Source organism: Anoplolepis gracilipes, chromosome 3, assembly GCF_047496725.1.
Source record: "Anoplolepis gracilipes chromosome 3, ASM4749672v1, whole genome shotgun sequence".
In the NCBI taxonomy this organism is placed as follows: Eukaryota; Metazoa; Arthropoda; class Insecta; order Hymenoptera; family Formicidae; genus Anoplolepis; species Anoplolepis gracilipes.
In genome coordinates, this window is record NC_132972.1 from 12,589,987 (window position 1) to 12,610,646 (window position 20,660).

General features: G+C 31.8%; 1 protein-coding gene across 7 annotated transcripts in view; it reads left to right on the plus strand.

Moving 5' to 3' along the window:
• The window catches only part of Kair1d (Kainate-type ionotropic glutamate receptor subunit 1D), a 223,521-nt gene that overhangs the window by 67,875 nt on the left and 134,986 nt on the right, over positions 1 to 20,660 (plus strand). Inside the window, exon 1 of one of the 7 annotated variants that reach the window (XR_012046404.1) lies at positions 91 to 1,499. The exons of 5 other annotated variants lie outside the window; for them this stretch is intronic. The gene's annotated coding sequence lies outside the window, so the exon portion shown is untranslated. Of the gene's footprint in view, positions 1 to 90; positions 1,500 to 8,154; positions 8,317 to 20,660 lie in introns of those variants that run through there. One more of the 7 variants, XR_012046405.1, reaches the window with a different exon arrangement.

The window sequence follows — 20,660 nt, forward strand, 5'->3', positions numbered from 1 at the left end:
TCTCTCTCATTTGCACATTTATGTTACATATGCACGTGGCATGCGCGAACGAGAGAGAACGCGAAGCATTAGTTTAGAGTGTGTTCTTTTCTACGTGCACTTTAACCTCTCGAATGCTCGATCTATGCGCTCGGCGAGTACATAGAAAGCCGCCAAATTTGCGCGTTACTTGTCGCAGCAATGTTCTTTCCGTTGCTAACTAACATTCTATGCACGTTTATATCTTGAGAGACGATTTTATTGCTTTATAACGTAAGTAAATAAATCAATCTTTATAAATCCATTGACCGATATATTTATGGAGCACAACCGACATAAAATCGATAGAGCGAATCTCTATCGTAGTTAAAGATTAAAACGTAATAAATCGAGAGAAAATGTATAATTGTAGTAGATTTTCCAACGCGAAAATATTGCGCAAAATACATATATGTTATTAATATTTTACAGAGTCGCAGAATAACCTTACGTGCTGTTTATCGCAAGAGTTAATTAATTATGCTTATCAATCGTTAATTGTGATAATTTGCGGGAATGATCGAATTCCGAACGATGTTGTAGGATACATGGAGCTCCGCGATCCGTTTACTCACGCGTCCGTCGTATGAATAAGACTACTACGTGCGTGATTGACTTTGTTGACGTAGCGCCGCGCGCTATGTTAACCTTGACAACAACGCATTTGCCCGGCGCGCTATGTTAACATTGACAATACCAAGGTTATTTGTGCTTCGCGACTCGAACAGGTAACATCGCTCTTCGCATATCATACATTATCTAAACGCGATCACTTCCCGTAATCGTCATCATTATCGGTTTAATTGATTTAATCGGATTAATGATTAATTCTCTTAAGCGAGAAATGTAAGAGTATCGTGCGCGGAGCTATTTGATTCAAGTAACGAAAAAACATAATATATATCGACGATTTATACTAATGTATTAATAATATATTATGTATTGCTAACTCTAGCAAGTACATAATACGGGTATTTTGCGACATTTTTGCTTTAGAAATCTATTAGAATTGAAATATTATATTCGGTTTGTGTTATATATTTTTCTGGCATTTTAATGTTTGACTAGAGATTCTCTCTCTATTAATCTCATGTCGATTTATTCACTTATAACGTAAAGTGCTAGTAAAATTAATCCTAAGATATGAGCGTAAAATATAAAATTATAAGAAATAATATATCGCCGCGGCAAGTAACGCGTAAAGTTGACGAGTTAATTTTCATGATACTACGTATCATTGTGCGTGAATATTTACATTGTTCTTCATCATAATTTAATAAAGTTATATTAAATGTGTATTAATGACTATATCAATTAATGTCGGAAGTGCCGTGTAAAATATCGCGTGGTTGTCGAAGTTTGCGATTTACGCGCGCCTGATTACAAGTAAGCGTGTCTTCGCCAGTGAGTTAGATGAAGAAACAACCAAAGATGACCAAAAGATGGCCCAAAGAGGCAGATGACCGCAGAACAATCGTGAGGTAAGCGATTTATAATTTATTTTTTTTATTATTTGTTATTTGCACCAGCTAATAAATACTAACATTATTTAAAATCCCATATGATCGATAAAAAAATAATGTGCCAAGAATGAAGGTCTGAAAAAGCTTGTTATAATAAATTTTGTTTGCGAACACATTTACACTTACTTTGGTAAAATCTTCATTATTTAAATATTCAAAATCTTTAGATTTATAGCAAAAGTACAAGTTAGGACTACGATTGAAAAATAAAATCAATCTTTTTGTTTGCACTGCGCTCATTGGCTGATCAGGCAAATTGATGTGTATTGTCCCTAGCTTAATCATCATTAGATTCAGACGTGATCACAGGATGTATACGAATAATACTATAGAGTAGTTTCCGCGCAGAGATCGAACGATTCCCATTACCTGCGAGTGCAGTCGAGTTCTACTAGTAGGTAAATGGTGCGCGCAATTATTGCCATCGGAACAGCAAATGCAATTTTGTTACGTTCGATAGCGAGACAATCCCTTCCTTCTCTCATCAATTTATTAGTCATTATTTGTCACGCATGATTAGCATATTTTTTAATTTTATTATAAAATATTAATATAAAAATTAATTATGAAATATTAAATATTTTATATTTCATTCTATATAATCTATACAACTTTTTAAGTTTTTCAATTATTCTTTATATTACTTCGAAAACGTTTGTTTTTCCGCAATGATTTATCAAAGATATATTTTTAGCAATTTTTTACTTTCATGCATATAATTTCATTTACGCTGTTATTCGCTGTTATTATTCAGATTTTTATTCTTCACAATTTTGTACGTCACTTATTTTGGCAAATTCATGTCGAGATAATACATTTTTATTGTCTCTCTGTTTTAATGGAAATTGCAACAGATTTAACGGGCGCATCTATTTTCCTTAATTGGATTCTTATCTATTAAGATTGGCGATTCGATTTAACGCAACAGAAGTTTCTTCGAATCTTTCACACGATACAATCTCTGCTTTCCGCTTTCTCCGCAGGATTTAATTTCATAACGAGGACAATATTTCTATCTTATTTCTGCAAAGTATTCCGATGTATCTCATTTCGGTCGCAATGTCCATTCTCAAAGTTTTCCGAAGCGCGGAGCTTATTTCTATTTCACATCCTGCCGCCGAAGTATTTTGGTACGACAGGGATTTCTTGCGTGAGAAGAAAGAACGCCATCCAACTTTCATTGTAATGCGACGAGTCGCCGCAATATGTTACGAAAAGTAATTTCTAAAGTAGAAGCGCGCGCAGTTGCAGCGAAATAGCGTGTATATACGCGTATGTATAGATTGAATACATGTACAATACACAATCACAAGACAATCGCTGTTAAGGATATATTCCTTTAATGGCACACAGGATACATCTCCGCGCGCTTCAATCTGATTTTAGTACCATAATTATTATCTTTTCTCAATCGATTCCGAAATATTGACCACGCATGAAGCGTTACGTAAAAGACAATCACAGTATCGCTGCTAAATCACGCATCACTCGATGTCAAATCTGATTTAGCGACCTCAATTCCGTTTACGATAATTGCACGTAGTTTGATTAGTGCATCGATCAGACTAAATGAACGCCTAAAATTAATGCAAGTTATTTGCGAACCAAATGCATTGAATGTAAGATCAATATAAAACCAAGTTTCTTATTTAATAAATAAATTTTAAAGTTTAAAATATGCAAGAAAGAATACTGTTAAATAAACGATAATTATATATATATATATAAATAAAATTAAATCTAATATAATATATACTAATCTACATTTATTTAATTTATCTACAAAAGAATGATCACGAATCATTAAACCATCAGATAAATTAAAGGACTAAAATTACAGACGAGTATTTTGCGAATCTGCATTACTGATGTCTCGTTCTTTAATTAACAAACTTGTTGCTAATACAAATTGATTGCCTGTGCAGATGTTAATTTAGCTCTGATTGGAGCCGTTTAACTTTTAATTAGAATTCGAAGTGGCACGAGCAATCTGTGCGCGCATTCGTGATTACCAATGCGATTATCCATTTCCGGTATGAGCGACGGATGCATCGGATCGACGAATTAACTTTCGCACGAGTTCATCTGCTAACGTCGAGCTGGGTTGTGAATAAAGCAACTACAAATCGTTAAAATAGGAACAGCGGGTTCATCGGTCGTACGGTAATCGGCGTTGAGTTAACTATAATTATGTCCGACCGAGCCGGTAATTAATTTCAAAGTGAGAGACGATTAATCATCGTGGCTGTGCCGTGCGATGCAATATTTTACTCAATCTTTCGACAAATATTTCCTCTACTCCTTCACGGAACCGGGAAATTCAGGCAAACAATCGTGATTACGTTTATTTTTCGCAATCTCCATAAAATACATCATTTGCGCTTTTTAATCACGTATACGTATGCTTTCGAGAGAGGTATTCTTTTGATGAAAGGTATTCTTTGTTGTTATAAGTTAAACAATATTAAAATATCTTTTCACCGGCAGTTCTCTTTTTCTTTTTTCCTCTCCAACGGAACCAGTTGCTTACGCGAATGAAAGCTTATTATAAAACTTATAAGATTTTTAAGTTTTTAAAAAATTTATAGTTAAATAAATATATGTATTCTGCTGTATTTTAAAAATAACATTTTGTTATTTTTGTGCATAAATATTTCAATTCATTTCAAGATAAATCAAACGGAAGACACATATTATTTTATTTTTAATTTATTTATGAGTTGAAAAAAAAAATATCGCAAATATATAGATATATCGCTCTCACTCTGATTTAAACGTAAAAGTATGATGCAATCGTTTATCTGATTGAATCGTTTATTTGACGAAAATAATTTTAAATTTTAATTTTAGCTGTCCCGATCGTACATAAATCAAGAAAATAATATTTTATGTACAATGAGATTTATCCTATCATTTGTGAGCACATGGCATATGGTATCATTTAAGCGATGACTCCGGAATGATAGTTCAGATATGGCTTGGCGCCAACAACGCCACATCCGAGAGTCCGGCAGCACGATATGAATCGGCTTGTACATATATTTAAACTGCTCGTAAACGATATATATGGGCAATTATCTGCAGTGTACCGAATGAACAAAAAAGGGGTAATTTCTGTCATATCAAAAATAGGCAGTATTTAAATTGAATAAAAGAGAACATGTAGATGTGAATTTCACGCTTGCCTATACCTAGTTTTGATTTGTAGTTTGTGTTTTTCGATTGAAATCGCTTAAAGCAAATTTAAGAATTATTTAAAACTGTTTTGATAGTTCGATATAAACGGAAACAACCAAATTTTAAAATAATTTTTTCAATATAATCTATTGGTAGAAATAATCGGAGGAATTATAAATTTATGTTAAATTATTCGAAATTTTGAGCAAAATGAAAGAAACTTTTCTGTAGCGTGCATCAAGAGATTAAAAGAAAATTTAATATTGTTGTAGCATTTATCAGAACAATATCTTCACACATCAAATTTGGATTACTTGTGCATGCATATTCTTATTCTTTTTTCAATATTTTCTGTCGATTCACTTTCTAAAATTAATTCTGATCTGAGTAGAAATTATCTCATCGCCCGGCATTGTTTGCTGCTGACATCAATTCCCGCACAATTATTACTATTACGTGTAATAAATAAGTAGACTACATTTATGTTCTTATTGTTTTATTTAGCTCGCGGAATTTCCTTCCTAGCTCTAAGTCTCTTTTCTTTCTTTTGCACGGAGAGCATTGGTATAAAAGACATGTTGAGAGAGAGAGAGAGACGGAAAAAGTCATAGTGCGGAAAAGAGAAAATCGAAAGGTAAAGAATCGCCTCATATTCGAGCAATTCTGCGAGAAGAGTCAACCGTAATTTGAGCGGATTCTTTTACTTTCCGGAATGCATTGTCCGTGTGCCTCATCACCACCGATGCTTAATTTTGTCCAAGTCTCTATACAAGTATTCACAGTAAAAAATTATTACTGTCGTTCTGAATTCTTCAAAGTCCACAAATTCCATCTGTAACTTTTGTGCATGTTCGTCTTTTATCATCTATTTGCAGTTATAATAATACCGATACAAATTATTGAGCAATGTTTTATTTGTGAAGAGATTTTTACTCTTGCTTCTGATGTTATCCGTTATTACATAATTCCATTTACAATTATTCTGATATTTTCTTTAATTTAGTTTATAAATAATATCTCTTTTCTTATTTTCATAATTTATTTTAAATTAACTTGGATTAATGCAGAATAATTACATACAAAAAAAATATATATATATATATATACATATATATATGAGTATATTTGTATGTTTTCATTTTTTTGATTACTTATATATAAAATACTTTTTTACAAATTTTAATTTATACTTAATTGCTTCGTGAATCATTATTTCACAAAAGCAGTAAAAAAAAACTCGATCATACTAATGGTACAACGATGGAGTACCGAAAGACGCGTATACGAGTAGCAGCAAACAATGCCGGCAATAACCTGGCTTGGCACGGTTTAGGTAAAATTGCTCGCGATAAAAAGATAGACATGTTTTATCCATTGGTGATTTGTCGCTTTGCATAAATGTCATTGTGCAATTTTGAAACTTATAAGATCAACGATTTATTGCATTACCGCAATGATGTTAAAAGAACGATGATAATGCAGGATAATGCGTCGTGATATCAATTTAACGTCAATCATACCGAATGCCATTGTTCGCTCAATAAACAAGAGTCGATAACTGAAATCTTTACATAACACGCTCATATAGTTACCTATTTTTCTCATTTAGAATATAGAACTGGGACAATTAGATTATTTTGTTGATGTATGATATCTATGAAGATATTTGTCAATAAAGATATAGGATATTAAAACGGTGTTTTTATATTATTTTTTTGTTATTTGTAATCGATAATACATATATAATATTTTATTCTAGGTTTACAGCATTTTAAGTTTCAAATTTTCTAAAAATTTAATCTCTTGATGCCTTTTCTCTAAAATTAATTAATATTTTCTTATTAATTTTATAAAAACCAATATGTTACCAATATGTTAATAAAACTAAAAAAATATTATTATGTAAGTTTTTGTCTACTTATTGTTAGAATATAAAGCTGCGAATCATTTTAATTTTTTGCGAATTTCTGGGTAAAATAATTACTTGAAGTTTTCAAAGTCAGTATTTTTATCAAGTATTATATAAAAGAAACTAGCAAAAAATTGAAGAGAAGTGTTATTCTACTTATTTCAGCAAATTCGTTAAAAGTTTAATTCTGTCATTGTGAATATAATCATAAAGGCTTTTGTTATAATGAAAAGTGAACCTATTCTAGTCACTTTAACATTGTTCGATGAACTTTTAATTAGCTACGTACATTTCTCTCTATCTGTCCGCATAAAATTTTTTTGTCCTTCGCGCGATGGACATAGCTGAAATGCGGCTTAAAACGATAATTGTTCAAAATCACGGTATGTATGACATAAACTGGTAATTAGTAATTACCAGCATTCGATGCCGGCTTTTGACGTGCTGATCCCATGTCGATATTCATTTTTCTCGAATAACTTTTTTTATTTATATAAAAATGGCGCAGAATAAATAATATAATATTTTTGCCGATATTTTTCGAAGTAATATTCGTTTTCCTGCCGAGAGACCGTCATTTTACGAGTTGAAATACGATCACGTAGTACGTGCAAAATTTTCGAGTAATACACGAGCATACAAAATGAAGAATAATTCGTGTTTATGCAAAATATGGTACGAGAGGAACGCAACAAGAAATATACTAGTTATTTTATAAATATATATATATATATATATATATTAAAAAACGAGGTATATGTATTTGAGAATACGCAGAAAAAAAATTAGTATCCAATTAAAACTTATTTTTAATTATATACATATTTCTGTTAAGCCGTCATATTGTTTTATACACATAAGCAACAATACGTCTTCTTTGAAGGATTTAATAATCTTAAATTTTCATTAACAATGTTATTATTTTATTTTAATGTTATAATATTTTTTTTATAATATAATATTATCTTAATTTTATTATAAAATCTTTTAATTTGAATATATGTTAGTTTTCCAGCCAACATTTTTTTTCTATTCGTACAAATTATTGTTGAATAATAAGAATATATTTTTCTTGATGGAGAACTATAATAAATATATCAAACGAACTATTTGTTTAACGCTATTTATAATTTTATTCCAAGATTTACCGTGTCGAGAATAAAATATTCTTAAAACAATAATCTTTTTTTCTGTATGAATTGGTGAGATATAGTAATGAATTGTCTGATATTCTCTGCTAAAATATAACAAATTATTAGCACTGATCTATAGTGCCCACTGTGTGTGTGTCATGTTCAACATTTATGTCAGTGGGTCAAAGAAAGGACTTAACATCGAAATAGATCTCGCATTGTAACAACGAGAATATCATAGTTAAAAAGGTTTTAACTTTTGATATATGGTTTAAAATGACGTAACCTGCAGGGATAAAAATGTGACACAAGAAACAGAAATTCCTCCAACATTGGACATTTATCGTGTTGTTAAAATCGTTGACACGGAATCTAATGCACGTTGTTGTACCAGACGCGCGGCTTGCTCTATTTCGAAGAGGCGGTGCAACCTGAGGCCGAATCGCTTGGAATTCGCTCTCGGATATATCTATCGTTGAATCCAACTTTATCGGTTCGCACGAAGCCAGGCAGGCGCTCACGCTAATCCTAGATTTACACGAAGCCAACGAAGGAAGTGAGTATAAAGCGAGAGAATTCCTTGCTGTAACCTACTGATGTAATAATCACATACTTGCTTAAAACGATTAGCAAATAAAAAGCAAATGCCAAGTTGAATTAATAATTAGCGAGGATATAATCATAAATTTATATTAAAAAAATCTTTCTATAATAATATTTTTAATATAATCGAACTACTCTATCATTTTTAGAAATTAAATAATTTATTTTTAATTAGAAATAAATATGTTGCATTAGATATTTCTTTCTTGCATTAGAGCTATTTACTTATCTATTTTTAATGTTGATAACGCACAAAAGGATAGACCTTAAAAAAAAAGATTTATAAACTTTTAACTTTTAAAATATATCTCGTTTACGTAATATTATCATAACATATTGTTCTTATAGAATTTATTAGTCTAACGTATTACAGGATGTTATTTTTTTACTCCCCTAATGTTATATAACATAATATAACAAAGTAAAACGGGACAAACACAATGTATAGTAAAATAACTTTTATAATCCAAAATGATTTTTTTACATAATTTCCGCGACAAGAATAAATACTGAATTATGTATTTACTCATTGGTGCACATCGATTTGTATTGGACGAATATATCGAATATCGATATATCAAGGCAAGATTTATCAAATACCAGTAGCATCGCTGAAAGTCAATTAGAATTCGTTTCGTCGAGTGTGTACAGGACATGTTGAAGTAGGAATCGGAGCTAGCTTTTATAGTTTCCTCTTCGACCATGACAAAATTTAACCCGTAATTCAATATCGCTAATACCTTCCGGTCAACTCGACCTTCTTATTCCACGCTCGTACGCGAGAACATGTAATTTGTCGTTACGAAATTAGAATCCCAATAATTCGTGGATAAATGAATTTATCGACAAATTGTTGGAATTTTTATTTTTTATTTTTCTTTTTCTAACGTTTAAAATAGCATTTTAATTTAATGTGAATATATTCCTTTTTTTTAATAACTTATTTGGCGATACATATAAATATCGTATGGAATATACGTGAAAATTACGTGAAAATTACATATCATTAGTGCAATCGTCCGTAAATATTCGAACATAGTTGATTTAATAAAATCAGGTGTGAGACTTCTAAATGAAATATATATATAATTACCTCAAATATCGCACGTTAAACTTGCATTTCATTTTGAAGAATTAAATTTCTCTCGTTTTTATAATCTCATATATATTTTTCAATTATACTCCATTTCTTAGAATATCTTCTTTTCAAACTATATGTACATATATATATATATATATATATATCAGATTTAAAAAGAAGAAAATTGCCTGATATTTTATCAAGTTTTGTTTTTATTTGCATTTCAACAACCGCTCGTCACGTATATATTTGTATGACACTCTTTTGCTCGATTTGTCCCAACTTCGATTTCTTGTATGCTACTTGTTTCCGCTGGCGATGACTGCGCGGTCGCCAAGTCTCTCGGGAACGATCTCGCGGTTACAGACGACAGTTTGGCGGCACTTTTTCGTCGCACTTCTCCATCCGGACCATTGTCTGCCGTTCTATCCAATCGTTCGTCTGACATGACATTCCTGTCATGGGAATGTTGGACGAAGTAACAAAAACGCCATGTGGTTTTCCAATATGTGACAGGAACAACCGATTGGCTATTTCGAGAAACTATTAGCACTCTCGATTAATAAATAATTCGATACAAGTAAATCAATTATTTGACACATAAAATTACAAATTATTACATGTTATATTTCTGTCCTAGTTTATTCTTAAAGAGCTTGAATATTGTTTAAATCTGTTTTCTTGTATAAAAAACAGAGAAAGAATAAATATACACAGAATATTGCGATTACATAACGTAAGAATAGGTGAATTCAAAATAAAACAGAATAAGACCATATAAAGGACTATATGAGGTGTAACGTGTAACTCACGCCTAGAAAACATGAATAAATGTGAACAGATATAAGAAATATTGAAAATATAGGTATGAAAGTTGGTGGTGTAGCGATATCGATACGGAAAAATCGCAGAATCCAGTGAATCCGAAGCAATAATCGGTCGCATCTATCACGTCCGATTTGCAACGTTCGATTTATTCAGATTTATTTTCGCGACGACCCTAGGCGGATTTCTCACGGATTTTCTCCCCGGTTCTACGTGTGTCGAAATATTCTCTTCCAGTTGCACCACATCGCTGTCGTCGCCGCAGTGAGGTGACGCGCGTTATATTTATCGATTTCGTCCGATCGCGCACGCGATTTCATGCGTCATGACAAGCGTAATATCCGGCCGAGTTAAAACTCGCACGGTGCACCAGTTGGTTAAATTTCGGGAGAGAAGCCGTGGTACAATATATTATTGAATAGTAATGTCCATAATTAATACTTCTGTTACTCCGCTTCGACAATGGTCCGCGTACATTGCTCTCATTTCATTAAACATCGCGTAATTTATGCATGACTTTCCACCATGTATCATAAAGCAAATAAATTTGGTTATTGCGTAATAAAACTTGCATTTTTCAATAAATATATAAAAAAGTCACATTTTCTGAATTAAATACAAATTTCAAATACTTATTGCAGCACAAAAAGCCATTTTAATTTGAATTCTTTAATTCAAATGTTTTTGTAACAAAGATCTGGCACAAAAAAGATAGGAAGACATGAATAAGAGTTTTAATTAAAAATGTATGTTGTTAATTAAAATGAACAAATAACAAGGTAAAAAAAGGTAAAAATGATTTTAATTGTCAGTATGAAAATTGCACAATGTAACATCATTACAGAATCATAATAACAATGAGGTGAAGTGTAAAATATGTGTTTCTCTGCGCAATATGCGAACAGTGTAAAAAAAGTATTAACGTGTTATTTGATAAAAAAATATATACCTACTCTCTCTATATTTTCCTTCAATTATATACTATGTTTTCAACAAATGCAGTTATTAAATGAAAAGTAGCAAACTATGAAAGTGTGACTGTTGAGTATTCAAACCAATAGTTCAAAAATGAATATCGGAATGTACGGAAATATCGAAATTCAATAATTCAAACATACTTGAAAAATGGATATCGGTAATGAATAACAGTGTAAGTAGATAAAGCTTCTGTCCGTATCATCGCATATTTAGTAACTTTGTTACTATATGACCAAAAAAAATCATCCAGTCAGAAAAGTTTTAATACTACATAGTATCAATTTTACTTCACATGATATTGATAAAAACTTGAACAAATTATTAATAGAATATTTATTACTTATTATATAATTAGCTATTATTAAACATCTATTGTTAATATAATAATAATTATTAAACATGTATACACGTAAGCTAAGTTTTAATTTTATTATACATGTAAAATTTGCTTAAAATATTGATTAGTAGTAATTACCTTTAAACATGATCCAATATTAAAAGCGGGAAAATCAAAGAACGGATATCGGGTAATTCGTTTTGTTGGCAATTATTGCTAGCTCTCAATCTCGGATCAGCCAATTACGGGATTATTTACAGTTTCTGAAACTACAGCCGTTTATTGCACCCTCGCAAGTAAGCAGAACTACATGTACACCGGCGAGTATTTCATATTACGTTTCCGACGCGCATATATGTATATATAATAACATTTCAAAAGGATTGTTTGCTCGACTAGGTGACAGCATATATTTAATGGTGAATTTAAACGTTGCACGGCCGCTTTGTGCGGTCGCGTTATAATTTATCCTAACAAAGAACTCTCTCATTTGGCGAACGTTTTAGGATGACGCGTCCGTTCGCCGTAACGCCGAATGCGATTGTTCCGGAAAATGCGCACTATTAAATCGGGCTTGGAACGAGCTTGGAACCGATACAATGCGGAGTGTTTTAATTATTCATCCAATCGCAGCTTTATTTTTCTGCTAAATGCACTTGCGTCAAAATGGTGATTTTTGCAAACGCGATACGCAAAACGATACGACATGCATATTTTCCGCTTTCGCGCTACTGTTTTCGTGTGTTTTATACCCTCTGGTATCATATCGAGTAAAAATGTCGCGTTTTATCTCCGCGCTACTTTAACTGCAGGTACTACGCACCACAGAGTGTATCAATAAATTTCAATTTTAACTAATATTTTTTCATACCAATAGCGATAAGAATAACAATATTTTTTGCGGAGATAGCATAATATTTCGGATTTATATATATATATATATATATATATATATATATATATATATATATATATATATATATATATATATTGCTTAATTAATTAAATTTGTGTGTATCTATGTCGTATTAAACTTACGTGACATATGAATATGTGTTACTATAAATTTTTGAAAATTTCACTAAATTTATATATATATACAATAATATACTTTTTAATTATGTTTCTCAAAGAAAAATACTAAAAATAATATTTTGATCGAGACGAACTGAAGAATATTTTAATCTATCTTAATTTGATAGAAAGTACAACTTTTATAATGATGAGTGGATTTAATATGCCTTAATTTTATTTTAAACGAAGATTGCGTTAAATTTTGAGAAACTTTTTCTTGGAATAGACCTGTATATCGTTTAAATTCGAGCAATTGAATTAGTTGCGACATGCAGGGTGACTTGTTTTAAGATTACAATTGGTGGTAATTGCTCCGTCTTGGCCTAGTACGTAGCTATGTGTTACAAAGAATTGTTGTAACGCTGCAATAGACCAAAGTATTGCCTGTTGGATATCTTTGTAAACAAAGAGAGAAAGAGAAAGAAAGAGAAAGATAGAAAGAGCTTCACGGAAAATCAGAACAAAATTCGCTTTTATTTCGGATTTGCCATTTTAAACCAGCTTACGACGCGCGTAATACTAGTAGTTTGTTGAGTAATTGGATATTGTATGTCTAACGAAAACTACTGTTTTACAATATTTTCGGTTTGTTGTTATAACATCTTTTGCAAATGCTTTCGATAATGCAATTATTTGAATAAACGTTACATTGTATAAACAGAATTTTCCATATTATTATGTTCTTTTTAAAATTCTCGGTTAATTGAGAATCATCTTTTCAAGTGAAATTTTCAGTAAATTTGAAATTTACCATCAATTTGCATACGGGCGCTTTAATTACGTGATTTAATTCATTAACGAAGTGTGTAATGCATAACAAAAATCTGCGATACGTTAAAGCAATTTTCACAAAATTTTTAAATATTTCGCATGACTTACAAGTTTCGTTTCATTACATTTAGCAATTTTCCAATAATAAAAGGAAAGAGAGATACATATAGACAATTGCACATTTCATTCACACACGATAATTTCACTTCGTGTGAATATAATCTGGAATTAAATTAACTTATTGAAATTAATATTTCAATAAGTAAAATTAAAAAAGCCGGAAGCTGACATGATAGTAGCTCTCTGTTTTACGTTTTTCTGAAATTAATGTCTAAAAAGAAATGCAACAAGAACGATGATAAGAAAAAGGCAGGCCGCTTGTTCGTGCATATGCGCATTTTGTCTAACTGTACACAACACATCCAGTCCGTCCCTACGGACGTCAGTCTGCTTCCGCATAATAGAGTGCATTATAAAACTGGATTATTCTGACAACGCTTTCGCGCCGTATTTACCTTGCTTCTGTTTTTCGTACGTTAGCAGCTCTATGATGATTTCTTTCGTCGAGGTAATTCATGGAGGTCATTCTAAAAAAAAATTATGTTTAATGTAATATTTATTTATTCGTTAAAAAAAAAGTCAGAACTAAGAAACATTATGATATATTATATGATTAAAACTTTGATTTAATAATTTTTATATATACAAAAAAAAATTATTTGCTATAATAATAGATCGCTTTTTATTATATATTTTTTTGACGAGAAAAGACGTGGTCTAGAGATGAATATGTACTCGTGATTAACTAGTATTAAGAAAATAAGTGAACGAGTCAAAAGCCGCGAAAGAAATTTCATTTTTAATGCGTCGAAGTTTTCTAATAAAAGGTATCCTAAAGTGCCATCAATTAAAATTCTCATTCATATCTGTCAAAAGCGGTTTTTACGTGACAGTGTAAAGTTTTCTTCTGCTGAAACAATATACTATTTCATGCATGTTAATTCATTTATTATTAACGCGAGTTATCCTATAACAAGGCATTCAAGGTGCATGTAATATTTTCGTTCAAACACCGACAATATAAAGCGATTAGTGATCGTGCGTAATGACGATAAATGATATAAGCGGCAAAAGCACGTGTACACGTTAGTTTATACGATACGTAAATACGGTTGGCAATCTCCAATTTAATACCGTTCGATTGAATTATGTAACAGTGTAACTTTTCGTCATTTATTATTTATCATTGTTTTGAACGTACGTATTCACGTGCACAGAAAAAGTCCGTCCGAATGCGCACATGCCATTTAATAAGGCACTCAGGAGCTGCATTTCCAATTAGGATGCATTACATATATGTAGCGCATAAAGCCCGTAATTAGTGCGCTGCGATATAGCAGCCGTTTGCTTACAGCAACCTAGGCGACCGGTGCGGGACGTTTGTAATGTGACCGTAAGTCATCCTCTTATTGCACGCTACTTATTAAACGTGTGCGCCGAATTTTGCTGTTTTGCAGCGACTAGGTAGATGCACCAACAAAACGTGCGTGCGCGAGCGGGCAAATAGCAGGTGTAATTTCCGCGAGATAACTAAGGGCGGCCGTTCGGCTTACGGTCTTGGATATCACGATATCCGTTGTACGAACGCTGCCGGGATGCTGTGGCAAAGCACGACCATAAAATGCGACCATCCCGCATGCCCCCATAGCCATGTGCGTCGTAGGTTTTTATTAACGGAATCGACGCACGATAAACTCGGGAAAAATTTTATGCGAGCGATCGCTCACGTTTCTCATGACGCTCTTTTATCCTTTGTGATTCTAAATTGAGATAAATTCACTGCGATGTTTATACAGCTTATATATCATTTCATATCCCTTCGTTAAACGATCATGATGATTTTCAAACTCTATATATATTTCTAACTCTCAGAGACTGTTATTTATTCAAATAAAACTGGCCAATGATTCGCAAATGATGTAACAAGTTTCTATTTGTTACGTGTTTGATCATTATGTTGGTTGGAACTTTAATACGCAACTGAAAATTGAAACTTAAAAGTTGCGAATTCAGAATTTACATATGAATACGTATACTCACATTTATACATATATAGGTACTCATATTCAATACGTGCGTTCTACGTTCCTACATGAATGTGTGTAAATTTATGTGCGCGCATGTATATTTCAAACTACTGTATTTAAACATTATACTTGTACTTTGAAAATGAAAAACAAGTATCGTTGAATTGCAATAAAATTTTGCGCGTATTTCACGATGCATGCAAAAGTTTTGCGCATACATGATACATAATGTGATGCACAAAAGATATTCGCATAAACTTTGCAAAAATACACCCCCGAATAGACCCCGGAATTGGACATTACTATATAATATAAGAGATGCTAGATATCTTGGTTAATGCATACGATGCATTTTTGTGTGCTCTTATGGACTGGCGGCGACTGACAGTAATTGCCTCGTTTTATCTTTACGACAGAGAGACACTTTGAACGGGTTTTTCAAAAGGATTTGTCTGTCCTCTCACGCAAAAGAAAAATCGTTTCATCGACGTGTCCCGGTCGTAACGAAGTTACGAGGGCTTTTATCAATGAAGAACGTTCCGGCTGTGAAAAAATAAAACGATACCAAAAACATTCAGCAAAAATATCACCAGATTTAACAGAATGAAAAAGCTAACGAGTTATTTTAACATTTTATACTGAAACGGTGGTCATTCACAATGTAATGTCAAATTTAACGAGAATACTCTCCGGTTCGTTTATCACAAAAAATATCACAACGTAAAAATAATAATAAAATTTTTGCGAAAAATTAATAACTGCCGAAAGTTTATTAAAACATACGTGTTATATAAACACTATGTATAAATATTAAAAAAAAAATTATTAAATTAAATTGAATTAATTAAATTATAAAAGTTATTATGAACTTTATTGTTCTTTTTAAATTTACAACATTATTTCTCGGTATTCAAGCAAATTGCAATTCGCATGTATGTTATTATCATTAGGACGTAATAATAAATTTTTTTATTCTTAAGAAAAAGCAGAAACATTTTTCTAAAGATTTTGTGAAAACATATTTTGAATGCAAGTTTTATAATCTTTTATAATCTTCGATATGCTATTTGTTTTGTCATCCAGATGGTTTTGCAACACATCTCGAGTCACGATAAACCGAAGGCACAATCTGTATGCCATATGCCTTGATCCTCATACATATTCAAATCTCAATTGCCATATACCGTGTGTACACCGTCCATTCCCAAAATCCAACATTTTCCGCCTGCTTCGTTTTATAAAGTTTCCATTTCTCACTTTTATGCGCGAGCCTTATCGTTTAATGCAAAGTAAATGAACGGAATAAGTAGAACATTTTTATTACGAGATATTTGCGAGAAATAAAACACGAATTTTAAATATTTGTTCTCTAATTATTCAACGATCTATCCGTGTAATAATACATCACAGGCCAAATATAATCATTAAATAATTAAACAACATTTCAGATTTAAATAATAAAATTTCTTCCTCTTCTTCTATAAAATTACAGTTATTTATTTATATTTATATTTATAATTATATTTATTTATTAATATAATTACTACGTACGAAAAAGACTCTTTATTAGTGGAATTTTATTAGAAAAATTTTATTAGAGGAATCTGTAAATAAATAAAAGAAGTTCAAGCAAGCGTGCATGATCTTTTGAGGTTATTTGCTTAAGTTCTTCATATTTTCATGTGTAAAAAAAAAATATGACTCAGGGAGGATTTGATAATATGTTGCGGTACGATAAAAATTCGCGGAACTTTGACTGTTTTGTAAAAGTATCTAGAGCATAACTGGAGTTGGAAAGTGGTGCACAAAATGCTGAGATCCCTCGGGACGAGCTCCCTTACAAAACCCAAGCGGCACGATGTTCACGCCATTCTGCGACTAATGCCTAGCTTATAAAATCTACGTGCTGCGAGAATATATTAAACCGAGTGTGGTATGTTGTTATACAATGTTACAAAGTTTTCTAGGTTTTTCATTAATAAAGTTATTCTACCGGAGTTAGCACATATTCGTGGATTCTTGAATATTTAAACCTTTGGTTTTCAGAAAAGTTGAATCTCCCTCTGTAGTTTCTTAGGTACTAAGAGTGTTAAAACTTTAATTGAGTCTTTGAATTCTCACATTTTAGAACTCTAAAGCTTTCACAAATTTTCGGATATTTAAATTTTTAATTTCAGATATTTAAAGCCTTGGCATATTTAAATTTTTAGATGCTAGAGTTTTTTCGACTATAGAGATCCTTGGATTTAAAAATTCTTTATTCCTTAACTATGTATTTTTTTGGCAATTTTTAGATTTTAAGAACCTTTAATATTTTATGAAAATTAGTTTTCCGAATACATTAAACTTGAAAATTTTGAATCTTTTGATACTTTCAAATTTCTTGATCTATGCAGTTTTTGATTTTATAAAATTGGAATTATTAAAATGCAAGAATTATTATGAAAATTTTAAATGTTATTATATTACCATTATTTTTCTGTTATTAATTAATTTATTACTGAGCAAGTTGTAAAATATTCTCGATATCTATTATTCATAAGATTAATAATAACTAATAGAGAGTGAGCAATTTCCAACATATATTGTAAACATAAATATTCTGTAGAATACTTTAAATTATCAGTAATAGGGTGGTGAATATTAAAATTTAATTTTAAATGATGCTAAAAATTCTACTCAGCTACAGATGAATAATGTGGCGGCAACGTGATAATGTTTTTAAGTATTTACCGAGAGAGAGAGAGAGAGAGAGAGAGAGAGAGGGAGAGAGAGAGAGAGAGAGAGAAAGAGAGAGGAGAAAACAAGAGAGTTTAACGCAAATATGAACGTAAAAAGGACAGCTCATCGTGTAATTATCTCGATTATCTGCGTGCACGAGTCACAATGGCGTATGAATATATTTTTTTCTGCACGTATTTTGCTCTTATATACATTTATATAACCCATATACAATATATATGTATACATATGTGATGTCACACAAAACGCAGGAACGGAGACGTGCGATCTCGATAGTCGACGAGTAAGGATTACGCAAATGCGCACGGTAGCGAAAATCGTGCAAATCCTGACGCCATCCGCCGCTGATGCGTAAGCGAGAAATTTCGCACTGATGTAAAGCGAGCATGTAAAGCGAGAACTTGTTGTTGGCTCGTAATTCTTTTTTGTTCATAAATTAAAAAGATAAAAATGTAAAATATTTGGAGATCTCTCGTTAGCTTATCAAGCGCAAAATTCTATAAATTTATGATAAATATTTTTAAATTATTATGTCGTTTACGGGCAAACAGATTCACTGAAATTTTATTATATTACAATTGGTTTTAGAAAATATAAAAATTTATTTATAAGAGATGCATATCTCTTAACAAGTTTTAGTAGAAGCTGCAGAATTTTAAAACAATTCTATAATTAACAAACAAGTAGAAAATATCATTGAAACTTTTTTTACTTTTAAATCTCTTTCCTCGTTAAATTCTAATATAATGCCTATAATATTATTAATGTCATTTATTTAGTGAGTGGAAAAACGAAACGAATGAAACTACCTTACAGTAATTCAGAATTAATAAAGAAAATTTTGCATTAAACTTTTCTGCATTCTTTTCGTCTTCGATCTGTTAAAAGTTCTTTCCATATAATATATCAATATATTATATTTCATGTACTCAACGTGCAACATGCATTTCATGTATTCAACGTGATACCACTTGTGCCATCCATCATTTATGCAATATCACGGTCCCACTGTCAGATCTTGGAGATCGAATGATATTTTTCCTCACAATAACTCCAAACATTGTCCTTTCCTTTGCAAATCCTTGGGACCTTCCTCTCAATTCCGCCTCGGAGAGCATCGTGTATCATTCCGCATTCTTTTCTTCGTCGTTCAGGCGGATCGTACGCAGAAAGGAAACGAGCTCTTCTCGAGGGAAGAGAGATACATAGTGTAATCGCGAGAGACTCGCGAATGGAAGACGTTACGAATGTTTTTTGATGGCACGGTTGCTACGACCTCGCCATGAATATCTGCCCCGAAAGAAAGTACTTATGCGCGCTTTACTGCGCGCGAAGCGACGCGCACCTCGTTCTTGTGCAAAATCCATTTGGGAACAGAACATGAGAGAAAGACGCCGTGAAACGTTAAACAAAAGGGAGACTCAAAAGCAAATCGGAAAATAAAACTGAAAAACCCTACAGACGCGACGCAGTAATTTCGACATTGTGACAAAGATTCAGTCGATACAAAATGTCGCAGAAGCAATATCAAAGATGTGAGAAAATGAATAGACGAGAGATTTACTCTCTCTCTTGCTCGAAGCTCATTATAACGTATACATATATGAAACAAATTAATAAATAAGTCAGCACAAAAATTATATCGTAATGGATTAAAAAATTTTATTTCAAGAATTCAAATTTAAAAGCGACGGGAGAACAACTTGTTATTATGAGTATTTCGTATTCCTTTGAATCTTTGTAATGCGAAAAAAATCATTATTATTAAAACAAAATTTAATAACGCAAAATCTCTATTTTATCACTTTTTATGTTTATATGTTTCTTTTTTTATTTACTACAGTTAATAATTTATAAAGAGAAAAATACTATATGTATTTAATATATATGACAATTTAACACACACACATATGGATATGTGTGTGTGTGTGTGTGTGTGTGTGCATGTGTATAGAACATGGAGGATTTCTCTAATTTTAAAACTTTCAACTTAGTATTCAACAAGAGAAGGCGAATGACTTATGATCACTACCATAATTCATTTTGCAACACACATTGCGGTGCTTATTAAACTTTCTTATACTCCTTAGCAAATGTTCGTAATAAGTTTCTCGCTTGTAACCTGTTTGTAAGTTTCATACTTTGCCCAATTTTTCACTAAAATTGGTGACTGCGCCATTTTGGCGTTGCGCCAGATGACAGATCGATCACACGCGGTACCGAGAGACAAAGGTGCCTCGCTATATTTATCTTGCATTTTATAAGCGCATCCCTCTCTCTCCTGCCCGTCTCCCGATTTTATTTACATCGTGAACCGCGAATAATTGCAAAAAGGAACAGCCAGCGCATTGTTACCGCCAAGGGAAGTATCGTCATAGGATCGTTGTGACAGGAGTCTGGGA